The sequence below is a fragment of the Palaemon carinicauda genome, chromosome 22, assembly GCF_036898095.1.
Source record: "Palaemon carinicauda isolate YSFRI2023 chromosome 22, ASM3689809v2, whole genome shotgun sequence".
Lineage (NCBI taxonomy): Eukaryota > Metazoa > Arthropoda > Malacostraca > Decapoda > Palaemonidae > Palaemon > Palaemon carinicauda.
In genome coordinates this window covers 33,371,764-33,386,763 of record NC_090746.1, presented here as the reverse complement: position 1 = coordinate 33,386,763, position 15,000 = coordinate 33,371,764, and the positions used below count along the sequence as shown (strand labels likewise).

General features: G+C 34.7%; 1 long non-coding RNA gene across 1 annotated transcript in view; it reads left to right on the top strand.

The window, feature by feature from the left end:
* Positions 1 to 15,000, top strand: part of LOC137616399 (uncharacterized) — a 536,300-nt gene that overhangs the window by 472,535 nt on the left and 48,765 nt on the right. Inside the window, exon 2 of the long non-coding RNA XR_011039425.1 lies at positions 6,346 to 6,371. This is a non-coding gene — a long non-coding RNA (uncharacterized lncRNA). The remainder of the gene's footprint in view (positions 1 to 6,345; positions 6,372 to 15,000) is intronic.

Genomic DNA, 15,000 nt, shown 5'->3' with positions numbered 1-15,000 from the left:
AAAAAGCAATTGCTCTTAATATAAAAGTTAAATCTTATATAAAATATTTCCATAAAGACGTTATATATGTATGTTGTTTCAATTTTTCATTTTTATTTGCCTAATAAATACATTTTGATAAGAAATATTTTGATTTCCTATATACCTAATTGTCTGGTACCGAATTGTCCTCGTACCAACTTGTCCGGTACCGAATTGCCCGGACACCATATAGATAGGTGTGTATATATTATGCACTATATTAAACATACACTCATTATATATATATATATATATATATATATATATATATATATACATATATATATATACATGTATATGAATGCATGAGATATTACACGAGGTTGGCTTAAGATAAATAGAGGAGAGACAGAGATGATGAGAACGGAATATGCAATAGAAGATGAAATATCATTGGAAGAAGAAAGGATTAAGGAGGTAGAATCACACAAGAATTTAGGAACTATGATCTCCAATACAAGGTCATTAGAATTGGAGTTCAGTGAAAGATTGAGAAAGCAAATCAGACAATGGCTAGGTTAGGTAAAATTTGGTGATAAAATCCCCTGAAATTACATATAAAGATCAGGCTATATATTAGTTTAGTGAGATCTGTGTTACTGTATGGACATGAGTCGTGGTATGACAATGAAATGATATCCAAAAGATTTAGTAGATTTGAGAACAAGGCCCTCAGAAGAGTATTGGGAGTTAAATGGCAGGACAGGATTAGAAATGAAATTGAGAGATTATTCTAGTCACCAAGTGCCATATGTGGATGAGATCATGGAAAAGGGTATATGGAGATGGTTTGGGCATGCTCTTCGCACTCCCAAGAGAGGTTAGTTCACCAAATGTATAACTGGGCTCTACAAGGTCCTAGAAGAGTTAGAAGACCCAAGCCTACATGGCTGAGAACTATGAAACGTGAAGTGGGAGATGATGAGTGGAGAAGTATTGTATTAAAAGCTTAAGGTAGAGACGACTGGTGGAATCTAACTGAGGCCCTTTGTGTCCATAGGCGTTGGAGGAGATGGTGATGATGATGATAATGATGGAACACTTTAGTGAGGTTATGATTAGGAGATATGAAGGGAATAATCTGATTGATATACATGAAGCTGATGAAGACCTTGATGTTCCCATGAATGAATTCAGTGTGTTTGAAGTCGAAGCTATCATTAAAAACTATAGAGATGGAAAGCCCTGGGATACGATGGTATAACTGCCGAGATGATACTGGCCGAAAATGAAATGGCTCCCAGACTACTTACAAGATTATTTTGTAAAATTTGGCATGAAGAGGCAAAACCTGATGATTGGGAATTAGGAGAGTTGGTGAAAAAAGCAAAAAAAGGAGGCCTGACTGATCGCAATAATTACAGAAGCATGACACTTATGTCAGTTGTTATGAAAATATACAGTATGCTTATTCTAAAGAAACTGAAGAGAAAGATTGATGAAAAGCTGAGAGATGAACAAGTAGGATTTAGAAAAGGTAGGAGTTGCACTGACCAAATTTTCATTTTAAGACATATTGTACAGCAATGCGTAGAATATAAAACCCCCTTTTGAAGGCATTTGTGGACTGCGAAAAAGCCTTTGATAGTGTGCACCGGCCAATTTTGTGGAGAGCCCTGTGTTGTTATGGAATTCCTCTTAAATATGTAAATTTGATTCTGTCCATGAGCATAGCAAGTGCAAAGTTAATTTTAATGGAGTCTTATCAAATGAATTTCCAGTGAACAGCGGAGTATGCCAAAGGAATGTGTTGTCACCTATGTTGTTTATCCTCCTCATGGATTTTGTAATGCATAGAACAGTCAGAGATGGTGGAGAAGGACTAGACTGGATTGTTGATAGGAATTTAGCAGATCTAGAGTATGCTGATGATGCTATCCTTTTTAGCAGAACACCACAGGATTTGCAATGCTTGTTTACCAGAATGCATGAAATATTGTACAAGGTTGGGGTGAAGATAAATAGGAGAAAGACAGAGATGATGAGAACTGGTTATACATTGGAAGATGAAATATCATTGGAAGGAGAAAAGATTAATGAGGTAGAATCATTTAAGTATTTAGGAACTATGATTTCCAATACAGGGTCTTTAGAATTAGAGTTTAGTGAAAGATTGAAAAAAAGCAAACCAGACAATGGCTAGGTTAAGTAAAATTTGGAAATCAAATCGCCTGAAATTACATATAAAAATCAGACTATATATCAGCTTAGTAAGATCGGTGTTACTCTATGGACATGAGTCATGGTATGACAATGAAACAATCTCCAATAGATTAAGTGGATTTGAGAACAAAACCCTCAGAAGGATATTGGGAGTTAGATGGCAGGACAGGATTAGAAATGAAACTATAAGAGATTTCTCGATTGCCATATATGGATGAAGTCATGATGAGGGATAGATGGAGATGGTTTGGGCATGCTCTTCGCACTCCCCAAGAGAGATTAGTTCACCTAACGTTCATCTGGGCTCCACAAGGCACTAGAAGAGTTGGATAACCCAGGCTTACATGGCTGAGGACCATGAAGCTCGAAGTAGATGATGAATGGAGAAGTATTGAATTAAAAGCTCAAGATAGAGACGAATGTTGAAATCTGACCGAGGCCCTTTGCGTCAATAGGCGTTGGAGGAGATTATATATATATATATATATATATATATATATATATATATATATATATATATATATATATATAATGTGTTACCGTTAAAGTCTATAATCCGGTAATGCATGAAATAACTAGCGATTTCCTGAAATATCCAAAATTGACAAAGTGTAAAATATAAGATTATACAATTTAACTAGCTATTTCATGAAACCCCTGACGTTCATCAGGGAGAGTATATAAAATGTTTACTAAGGATGGTATTATTATCTCCCCGATCTCTGGTAACAAGTGGAGGTCATAACTCTTGTCCACTCTTCTCCACTCTTCTCGTTATCCAGAAGTCCAAGTTTCAGTCCTGCTGTTTGTCTTCTCTGGTACAGTTATTCAGTGAATTTATTATTCTGGTTTTCCTTTTTCAATTTATTTCATTTTAAAAAAGGAAGATATCAGTGGAAAGTTCTTAGCAAAATTGAAGGAGTTACCGGTTTCCGAAAATAGTGCTTTAATGCCTGAAACTAAATATGAAGTTCTTCTTAGTCAAGTAAAAAGTGTAAAAACTTTGGGAAAAATATGTTTTCTGATTTTTGGTTATCAAAACACTACGATTTGCTTGAAGTACAATGAATTGACAAGTAAATTCTTCCTATGTGTAACAATGAGCTTGTTTTTAGATATGTGGCTGAGAATGAAGTAAGTGATATTCTGTATAGCACATGAAGGCTGGGATTGTGTGCTTCATGGGGTAAAAAAAAAAAAAATAAATAAATAAAAAAAAAAGTAACACAACATGATATCTATTTGTGTTAAGTGTTGTGAAACATGTAAGAAAAGAAATTAAAAGTAAATAATAACTGTTAAACCAATGTAATTTAAGCATTATAACAGCCGATGCCAGTTAGACTTGATCGACCTGCAGTCTCAACCTAACGGTGAATGAAAATTATTTTTTATCTATCAAGCCCATTTAACAGTGTTCATTGTCTCGTCCCTTCAACATCTAAATAAGCTGATGAAGTTCCTTATAATTTAGTTGATGTTTTTACTACTTTTGGGGCACCATGTGTATTACAGTCTGATAATGGGCAGGAGTTTTCCCATTTTGTTATTGAAAGCTTAAAACTGGTTTGACCTGAATTGCATATTGTTCACGGTAAATCCCGACACAGCCAAAGCCAAGTAAGCGTAGAGCGGCTAACCAAGAGGTTGATAAATGCTATTTACTTGAATGAGTGACAATAAAACTACCAAATAGAGTGAAAAGTATGCATTTCCTTCAGTTCATGAAAAATAGGGCCTTTCCTAGTGGAATTAAAAGAAGTCTTTATGAAGCTATGTTTGGGCGTGCCCAAAATGTTAGAATTCTGAATTTTGGGTCATCGGTAAGTGTATTAAAGCTCACTGACTACTGAAGATGTTTTGAAGAATGCAGTGAGACGGTGAAATTAACGGAGTCAGCCATGAAAAGTATAAATTAAATAATATTTTGAAATATCGTGCATGTAAAATCGAGATAGACAGTTCAACACAAGTTCAACTGGAAAACTGGAGAGTGATCTTGTAAAAAGCTGTCGTTAAGCAAAAGAGCTAGAGAAAAATCCGCCGTTTGCCCTGAAGAACAAGCATGAAAAAATGAAGAACAGTCTGATACCACCTTTCCTGACCCTACTGTTGGAAATACTGCATCCAGGTGCAAGATGTAGACAGAGGCTTTAGTTTTAGAAAAAAAAAAAAATCCTGAAAATTATTTCAAAATGGGAACCCGAAACGGTGTTCTAAATCAGCTGCATGCGCGATCACTATTTTCCTTACGCCACGAAAAATTACTTAACACCTCAACTCGAAATGTTACCAACACGGTCCTTGTTGCAATAAACGAGGTTTATTTTACTTTATATTGTGGACGAAAATTAAAGAAGAAAATTGATTAATGGTACAATAGTCTTTTTTTATAGTTTACCTGATACGCGTTTGTTATTTCATATAATCCTTAGTTATTTCATGAAGTATCTAGTTAATTTGTAAATAGAAATGTCTTTTATATACTTTAATTAAAACACCCCGTTATTTCATGAAATCACTAGGTATTTCATGCATTAACTGAATTATAGACTTTAACGGTGACACACACACACACACACATATATATATATATATATATATATATATATATATATATATATATATATGTATATATATATATATATATATATATATATATATGTATATATATATATATATATATATATATATATAATCAACCATTAATAGTCCACTGCAGGACAAAGGCCTTGGACATGTCCTCCGCACCCGTCTCTTTATGTTTTTTTTATGCCAATTTATACCAGTAGGTCTACATTTACTTAGCTCGTCAATCCATAGTATTCTCTTCCTTCCCCTGCTTAGTGTCTAATCTCTAAAACTGAATATGTTGTTGTTTTTGTACATTTGTTATCTATCATTCCTATTACCTGTCTTGCCCACGTCCTTTTTTTTTTTTTTTTTTTTAATTATTAGAATATCCTTTCTTTATTCTGTCTCTTAGTTTTATTCCCATCATTATTCTTTCCATAGCCCTCTAAGTTGTAAATAGCTTATGTTCTAAAGCTTTTGTAAAACTCCAAGTTTCTGATGCATAAGTTGATGCTGGTTGGACCATCTGATTAAATACTTTTCTTTTCAGAGAAATGGGAATCTTAATTTTCATAATATTATTTCGTTTACGAAAAGCCCTCCATCCCATGCTTATCTTTCTTTTAATTTTGGGGTTGTGCTCTTGGGAAACACTCTTTCCTACGTATGTATTCATTAACAATCTCTTATAGGTTCGCACATAATTATTTGTTGTATAGGTAGTTTCATTGAACGTTGTCTTAGTTTAATTGATATTCATTTTAAGGCCTACATTTCTGCTCTCACAATCAAAGTAATCTACCGTCATTTGCAATTCCTTCCACGATTCACTAAATAGAACTGTCATTTGCAAATCTTAATTTGTCAATGTACTCTCCATTCCTACATTTTCCCAATCCAAGTTCATAAAAAATTCTTCTAGTTATGTTGTGAATAATTTGTAAAACTAAAATAAAAAACTGTTTTAGTTAAAGCAGAGGTTCAAACCATAATATAAATCCAATATTACACTAGTAAATCATATTTATGAAGCCCGTCGCTGGGACTTGGGAGGGCATTCAGAGGCAAATTACAACATGAGAAAATCCTTGAAGTTGCATAATGAAGTTGAAGGTAAAGAGGTTGGACAGGAAGATAGAAGAAAATAAGTAGGAAAGGATTCAAAGTAGAAGACTTTGAAAGTGGCTGCAGCTTGGAGCCAAAAGCACGCTGCAAACACCTTTCAAGTATCGCATATAGTGAAGCGTTTGGGGTGCACTGAAGGCACTATCCCATGCTTTTGTCGCTTTTTCTTATCAGCTGTTTTAAGATATCGTAAAAAACTCATATTTTTCATTGGTCATATAAGTTAGGATTGTCTTCTTAAATTTTATTAGTTTTTATTTTTTTTTATATTTCTTCCTGTGAGGTGTAGTTAGTAGGTCTTTGATTAATTTATATGAGTAAACTATTAATCAATTGATTTGCGCCATACTTGATTTATATGCTAAGTTATAAGTTTTTATACAAATTTTTTTTAATCGGTTGCAAAATTTTAATATTGATTTCCGAACCCTAATTTTCTTTTTTTCTTTTTTTTTATTTCAGAAATTACACGGGAGCCATAAGTAAAGGTAAGGTAGCGCTAGTTTTAATGTGATTTTATTTAGGTATAAAATCTTTATTAAATTGTTGAGAACTCGATGGAAAACATCATTTGGTTTTGATTGATGGGGAACATTTATTATTTATTAGGATTTCAAAAGTGTTTTTTGGTATTGAGAGTCGCAGTGAATGAAAGGAATTTCCTATGCATGTAGGATTGGACTAACAGTTTTGGTGTACTATTATTTTGAGCCTTTCTATTGTATCTCCTGCTTATACTAATTAGTTTTATCTTTGGAAAAAAAAAAGATCATCCTTTAAATCCATTAAAATATTTTTTTTTTTTTTTTAAAGAAGGGCAACTTTCCCAGTAAGATTGTTTATTGACTGTAATGCTACTCTGAATTAGTGTCTGTTCGCCTTTGTGAAAGCGAGACGTTAAGTTAAATGCAAAAGAAAGGAATTATGCAGAAAATTTTGAGTTAAATTGTTTGCGTTGTATATTTGGTGTGAGAAAAACTGAAATAATAAGAAATGTTGTAAAGTTGTAAGTTAAAGAAAGAATATATAAGTTTTAAGAAGAGTTGATACAGGCAAAGTGGGCTTTTGAAAAAAAAATTGACAATGATAAGAAGACCTGGATGGAGTTGGATTGATTGACTGCACGATGTATTGTCCCGATGAAACTTTACCATCTAAGAAGCACAAGAAATTATTCAAGATGAAGAGGTAGTGTATATGGCACCGAGAGTACAGGGGAGTTTAAATTTCTATTGAAAACCGTCTGAGAAGGAAATCGTAGCATCTCTGCAGGTAAAATACGCATGTGGCCTCGCCCATTGTTTAACTTTTTTTTTTTATCCATTAAGCCGGTGTTAGGGGACACAGCTAAATGTTATATATATATATATATATATATATATATATATATATATATATATATATATGCATATATATGTATGTATATATATATATATATATATGTATATATATATATATATATATATATATATATATACATATGTATATATATGTATATATATATATATATATATATATATATGTATATATATATATATATATATAAATATATGTATATGTATATATATATAAATATATGTATAAATATATATGTATATATATATATATATATATATGTATGTATATATATATATATATATATATATGTATATATATATATATATATATATATATGTATATATATATATATATATATATATATATATATATATATATATATGTATATATATATATATATATATATATATATATATATATATACATATATATATATATATATATGTATATATATATATATATATATATATATATATATACATATATATATATGTATATATATATATATATATATATATATATATATATATATCACATGTTGCTATTCTACTGCAGGACAAAGTCCTTCCACACGCGTTCTTTATCATCTTTCTACGCAAGTCAGTACCCGCAAATTTTCTTAGTTCGGCAATCCATCGTCTCCTCTAAATATTCCCTCCCCTGCTTCGTTTGGAATCTATATGGACCCATTCTGTTATACATCTTGTTCCATCTGTTATCTGACATTCTCATTACATATCCTGTCCACGTCCATTTCTTTTTCTTACATGTTGGAATATCCTCTACTTTCGTTTGCTCTCGTATCCATGTTGCTCTTTATCTGTCCCTTGGTGTTGTAATTTTTTTATGTTCAAAGGCTTTAGTAAGGCTCCAAGTTTCTGATGCATAAGTGGATACTAGTAGGACTATCTGATTAGATACTTTTGTTTTTAGAGAAAGTGGCATTTTACTTTTAATAGTCTGATTTTGTTTACCAAATGCTCTCCAGCCCATGCTTATTCTTCTTTTATTTTACGTCTCATGTTCCGACACTTGCACTTGAATTTTCTCTCCCGTATTTTTAAAAAAGACTTCTCTACTTATTCAATGAGCGACAAGGGGTTTTCATACACAGGAGAAACCTATTTTTAGTTGATACCTCCAGACTTCATGTCTTCCTTTCTGGTCAGCCTCTTTAAGAGGAAGTTCCAGCCATCAACTATATTGCTCTATAAATCAGCTTTAACAGAACCTCTCGAGCGTGCATTTAACGTGGATCTAGACTTGGACATGTTTAATAAAATCACCCAGTCTTTAGCTTTGCTTAGACCATCCCCAACCATTCATGTGGTTTCTTGGTTTCTTCATAGGGTGCTTGAGTTCTTTGCTTATATAAGTAATTCCTCCATCCCCCTTTAAGAACGTTTAAAGAAAAAAGAAAAAAGAAAAAAAAAGCCTTACTTTGAATAGCCAATGAAATAGCGGCCTTTCGGAAGAACCACGAGTTCATTACACTAATCCCTGGTCGTCTTCTAATCCTGACCCTGGGTCTCCAATCCTATTATTATTATTATTATTATTATTATTATTATTATTATTATTATTAGCTAAGCTACAAGCCTCGTTGGAAAAGCAAGATTCTATCAGCCCAAGGGCTCCAACAGGGAAAAAATAGCCCACTGAGGAGAGGAAATAAGGAAATAAACGAAATGAGAAATAATTAACTATTGATAAAATACTTAAAAAGCAGTAACAACATCAAAACAGATATTTCATATTTAAATTATATAAAGACTTATGGCAGTCTGCTCAACATAAAAAAAACCATTTGACGCAAGTTTGAACTTTTGAAGTTTAAAGGTTGCTCATGAATGGCAGAGGCAAGGGACAGTGACACTGCCCTAGCAAGCAGGACCATACCCTGAGACGGACCATATACTGTGTATTATGTGATCAGCGCCCAAGCCCCCTCTCCATCCAAGCTAGGACCAGGGTGGGCTGATGACTCGGCAGGTAGAACTATCGGCTCCCCCAAAACCCCAACCCTTAGCTCACAAGGATGGTAAGGTTGCAGGCACTGAAGGCACTAACGAGTCTGAGCGGGACTCGAACCCCAGTCTGGCATACATCAGGTAGAGACGTTACCAATCAGGCACAACTACCCGATTAGGAAGATCATTCCACAACTTGATCACAGCTGGAATAAAACTTCTAGAATACTGTGTAGTATTGAGCCTCATGCTGGAGAAGGGATAACTATTAGAATTAACTGCGTGCCTAGTATTACGAAGAGGATGAAACTGTCTGGAAGACCTGAATGTAAAGGAGGATCAGAATTATGAAAAATCTTATGCAATATGATTAACGAACTAATTGAACTACGGTACCAGCGATCGATATCTAGATCAAGAATAAGAAATTCAATAGACCGTAAGTTTGTGTCCAACAAATTAAGATGAGAATCGGTAGCTGAAGACTAGACAGAAGAACAATACTCGAAACAAGGTAGAATGATAGAATTAAAACACTTCTTCAGAATAGAATGATCACCGAAAATCTTAAAAGTCTTTCTTAATACTGTTTATTGCAGCTGCAATAGCTTGAATACTATAAAGTATAACAATGGTAATGATGTTAGTAAAACAGTAATGAAAAAATAACCATGTACACAAAATCATTAACGCTAACACATTCATACTATTTGGCAACAAACCCATATCATAGAGATTTTACCACCAAAAATTATTAAAAGCAGCTCTTACATACAGCATGTTTAAGTGACGTTTGATAATAAAAAAAGGTATCGTGTATAAACATTATAATTTGCGTTTTAATAATAAGAAATGCTCCGTATATATATATATATATATATTATATATATATATATATATATATATATATATATATATATATATATATATATATATATATATATTATTATTATTATTATTATTATTACTTGCTACAACCCTATTTGGAAAAGCAGGATGCTATAAGCCCAGGGGCCCTAACAGGGAAAATAGCCTAGTGAGGCAAGGAAGATAGGAAAAATAAAATATTTTAAGAATAGTAATAACATTAAAATAAATATTTCCTATATAAACTATAAAAACTTTAACAAAACAAGAGAAAGAGAAATTAGATAGAATAACTTGCCCAAGTGTACCCTCAAGCAAGAGAACTCTAACTCAAGACAGTGGATGATCATGGTACAGAGGCTATGGCCTATGGATTTTGGAGTGACCCTCTCCTAGAAGAGCTGCTTACCACAGCTAAAGAGTCCCTTCTACCCCTACCGAGAGGAAAGCAGCCACTGAACAACCACAGTGCAGTAAACCAATCGGGTGAAGAAATTTTTTTATGTATATGTATATGTAAATATATGTGTCTTATGAAGCTGGTCTAGTATAGAGTAAATGTATTATTCATGTATTTTGTTTGTGTATATAGTCAGTTCTTAAGGTGAGTTATTCTCATGTAGGTTTATGTAATTGTATGTAAATTACATAAGACTTTCGTCATTCATATAATTGTATTTTTTATTCAAGTCAGTGTATGTAAATTTACGTTATTTTTATCAATTAACTTTTTTATTTCACGTATTTTGTTAGGAAGTCTTATGTAATCCCGTTTTAGGTATGCTGCATCACACACGAAGTAATAGTACGAGGTATTATGCCATGTTTACAAGGTATTACATCATGCTTATATTTCCACCACGTGGTTGGAAAATGCAAGAAACTTCTGGACTAGATTTACTCTTTTTACTCTCTCTCTCGAGGGTTAGATGGGTAGAGTTAACTGAGAGAGAGTTACCTCGTAAGTAAGTTTCGTTCCCCTGTTCAAAATGCTATGTTGATAGTCTCGCCGCTAGAGCCTTGCCCCTAAGCCACGAGAATGGTCTATTTAGAATAATTTAGAAGTTTGCATTCAATATATATGTGCCCCTAGGAAATTGTAAGCAGCAGAAGAGATCCAGCCTATCCCTCTGAAAGAGCCAACATCCTCTCTCATCTTAAGTGCATCGAGTGTGTGCCTGCTCAAAAGTGAATGTTTTTATCCAACATATATCATGTGTAGTGTGTTAAAGGAGATAAATTCATTGAATGTGATTTCAAGTGTATCATGTTAATGTAAGTACTGTTATTATATAAAGTTTTGTAACTGGCCCTGTGAGATTTAGGTTAAAACAGTAACTTGTATTTATATTGCTTAACAGTTCGGAAACCTCGTGTGAGCTATAACACGTAAGTGTATCAGTTACTTTTCTGTAAATTTCATTAAGGGTTCAATCATTAGAGTGTTAAAGTGTCAACTATTGTCATTACCATAATTGAATATTCTTATAAAATAATTTCCAGTGAAACAAGTGATTGTATATTTTATCCAGTGTCTTTCTATTGTCTTAGTATAAGATTTTGTTCACATTTAATATTTCGAGTAATTTAATTTTGGTGTTAATTCTTTTTACATTAGTGCTGTAAATTTTTAATCGAATATATTTATTTTTGTAAAAAAAATTTTATTTAGATCACCAATATTTCATACAGTACTTGCTCGTAATCCCTATTTAAGAATCAAAGTAAGAGGAAATTTTGAAAAGTTTGTATTATATATCACCCTAATCACCCAGTTTTGTTTTCAGTGTACGTAACAGACCTTTGGATATTCAGTGTTTTATATATTGCAGACTGGGAGTTGCGTAATTTCTCAGAGCTCGGATATTTTTCAAGAGTAACAGACTTGGGTAAAAATAAACAGATGAGTTTGGAACTCAGGAGGTTATGTAATTCTCCAGCCATAACGTAATATATATTTTTGGTGCCCAGACCCGGGAGGGAGCGAGTCTTGTTTTATATATTGGTGATAACAGGGCCATATTTTGATTAAAGGTTTTAACAGTTTAGTGTTGATAGGATTCTGTGTACTGTTAAGATATATTTTTTGAGAGGTATAATTTTATGTAAAGTACAAGATGGCACAGCTAAATATCCAAGGGTTTTGAAAAACCCAAATGTTCAGGAATTGTCAGTAGCTAATGTAACTAAAGCTCAGTGGCTCTCTATTTTAATGGCATGTGGTGGCCATGCAATGAATGGAATGATTAAAGCCCAAATCAAGTATCTAGCCTTGGTAGCGTTGATAAACTCGAAATTTGTTGGAAGAGTGCTGAAGAAGAATTCATAGCAAAGCAAGGATCAGCTAACCTAGGAACCAAAGGAATGAAAGAAAGGAATGTAGAGGCCGAGATTCGGTGAATTGCAGCGGAAGATAATTTGATCAAGTTGAAGATGATGGCAGAAAGAGAAGAAGCCAGAAAGATCGCAAGACACACAAGGGAAATGGAAGCAAGACGAGAAGAAAGAGATAGAGAAGAGAGAGAATAGCAAAAAAAGAGAAGGAACAGGCAAGAGAAATAGGACGACATGTGAGGGAAATGGAAGCAAGAGAAATTCTAAGACAGGAAAAGAGAGAGAGAGAGAGAGAGAGAGAGAGAGAGAGAGAGAGAGAGAGAGAGAGAGAGAGAGAGAGAGAGAGCACAACATGCGAGGGAGTAGGAGCTGTTGAATGCTTGTGCACGGTCAGCAACGCAGCAGAAAAAGATGACCCCCTGCTTTGCACGATCCCGTGTTTAATGTGACAAATGCATAGAGGTTAATTCCAAAATTCACAGAAGCAGCTCCAATGAATTCTTCGATCATTTTGAAATGGTTGCATCGACGTTGGAATGGTCTGTGTTATTGCAGCGTTTTCTCATTGGGAAAGGATGCAGTTCTTATCTATCCTTGTCTCAAGACCAGAGGAAGGAGTATCAAAGAGGGAAGAGGAGCGTGCTGCAAGTGTATCAGAAGACCCCTGAATATTATAGTGAAAGATTCCGAAGTTTGCAGAAGGCCGAGAAAACAATATTTACGAGAAATTCCTGAACATATTCTAAACGTACTTGAGAGAGAGGGAGGGAGGTCAAGAAACTTGATAAAGCCACTTTGCTGAGTGAAGATTATAATATTATCAGTCATAAACCCTCCTCGGGTATGAAGTTTCAACCGTCGTTCCGACCCAAGTATCAAGTATTCGCCGAACCATGGAAGCCAGATCTGTAATAACTATTCGACCAAATTCAATAGTTACAGCGGAGGTAGCACTGGTATTGTTCCAAAGGAGAATGCGATAGTACCACAGCAACAATCGAATCGTCCTCCTTTAGGTATCATGAAAGACGTGCAGAAGGTAAATATTGTCTGTTTTAAGTGTGGTAAGAGAGGCCATATCAGTAAGGACTGTTGGTCGAACCAACCGAAAGCAGTCACCCCAGTGGTTAAGGATAATTCCACTTCTCAGATTGCAAAGATGAAGAAACAATCGGGAAAGAATGACGAGGACAAAAAACCAGCTAACGTTTACACGACGAACAGGACAACCCCAACAGCGTGGATGCCTTTAAACCTTATATTTATGAAGGTATGTTAGCTGCAATCGATGGGAATGAGCAAACCCCTGTCAAAATATTGTGCGACACAGGTTGTAACCAAAGTGTGGGGACACGAGGTGTACACCGTTGGTGGAATAGTCTCTCATAGGAGACTTGTCGTTTTGAAGAAATAGGTGGTGAGGAGGTTACCCCTATTTGCCGTTTGAAACTGTCATGCAAGTTAGTGAAGGTCATTTTGATTTTGCGGTAAGGGATTTGTTAGCTGTCGAAGGAGTCGACGTCCTGCTGGGTAATGAGGTTGGTGGTGTGCTGTTTGTGCCTTGTCCGATTGTAACTGAGAAACCATTGAAGTATAGTCCTACAACTGAACTCGAGTAGGACTATCCATACCTGTTTCCTAGTTGTGTGACAACTAGGAGTGTGACGAAGAAAGTGGCTGCAAAAGAAGAAAGAGAAACTGAAAGAACGATAAACTTGGAGGATTCATTTTCAGAAGAGGATTTCCATGATGGTATGCAAAAGGAGAACTCCTGAAAGAGCCCAAGAAAAGAGGAACGACAGACAAGTGGACAAGAAGACAAAGAAGCTATGGACCTGGAGGGAATAGAAAACTCAGCGTTAGAAGTAGGACAAGTGAGTAGGCAAAGGCTGATAGGATTGCAATGGAAGGATGCGACGTTAGCAGAGTTATTGTACCGTGTGGTGGATGAGACGGAGGTGCAGTAGTCTCCCACCTGTTAATATCTTAAAGGTGGGATGCTTATGAGGAAGCATAGACCCGCCGATATCCCTGGGAATGCCGAATGTAAGATATACCGTCAGATATTGATTCCTGCACCATTGAGAAGATAGGTGATTGCATTAGCGCATGTGACGGGACACATGGGGATAAGGAAGACGACGGAGAAGATTATGAAACACTTTTTCTGGCCTGGCATGCGTAAGGACGTGAGCCAGTTTTGCCGTATGTCACGTTTGTCAGATGGCTGGAAAGCCTAACGAATACGTCAAGAAAGTTCCCTTAAGCCCGATTGAAGAGCAAGGAGAACCCCTCAGCAAGGTAATGATCAACATTATGAGACCGTTACCGAGGACGAAAAAAGGTCACAAATATATGTTAACCTTGATGTGTCCAGTGGCGAGATACACAGAAGCCATACCCGACAAGAACATCAGTGCCAAAGTAATCGCTGAGAAGTTACTAGGGTTTTTTACTAAGTATTCCGGTAATCGTTCAAAGTGACCGAGGAACAAATTTCATGTTGAAATTGTTTCAGGACGTGATGAAACTGTTGGATGTGAAACAACAACCATCTACTGCTTATCACTCGGAGACCCAAGGTACATTATAGAGGTTTCATCAAACT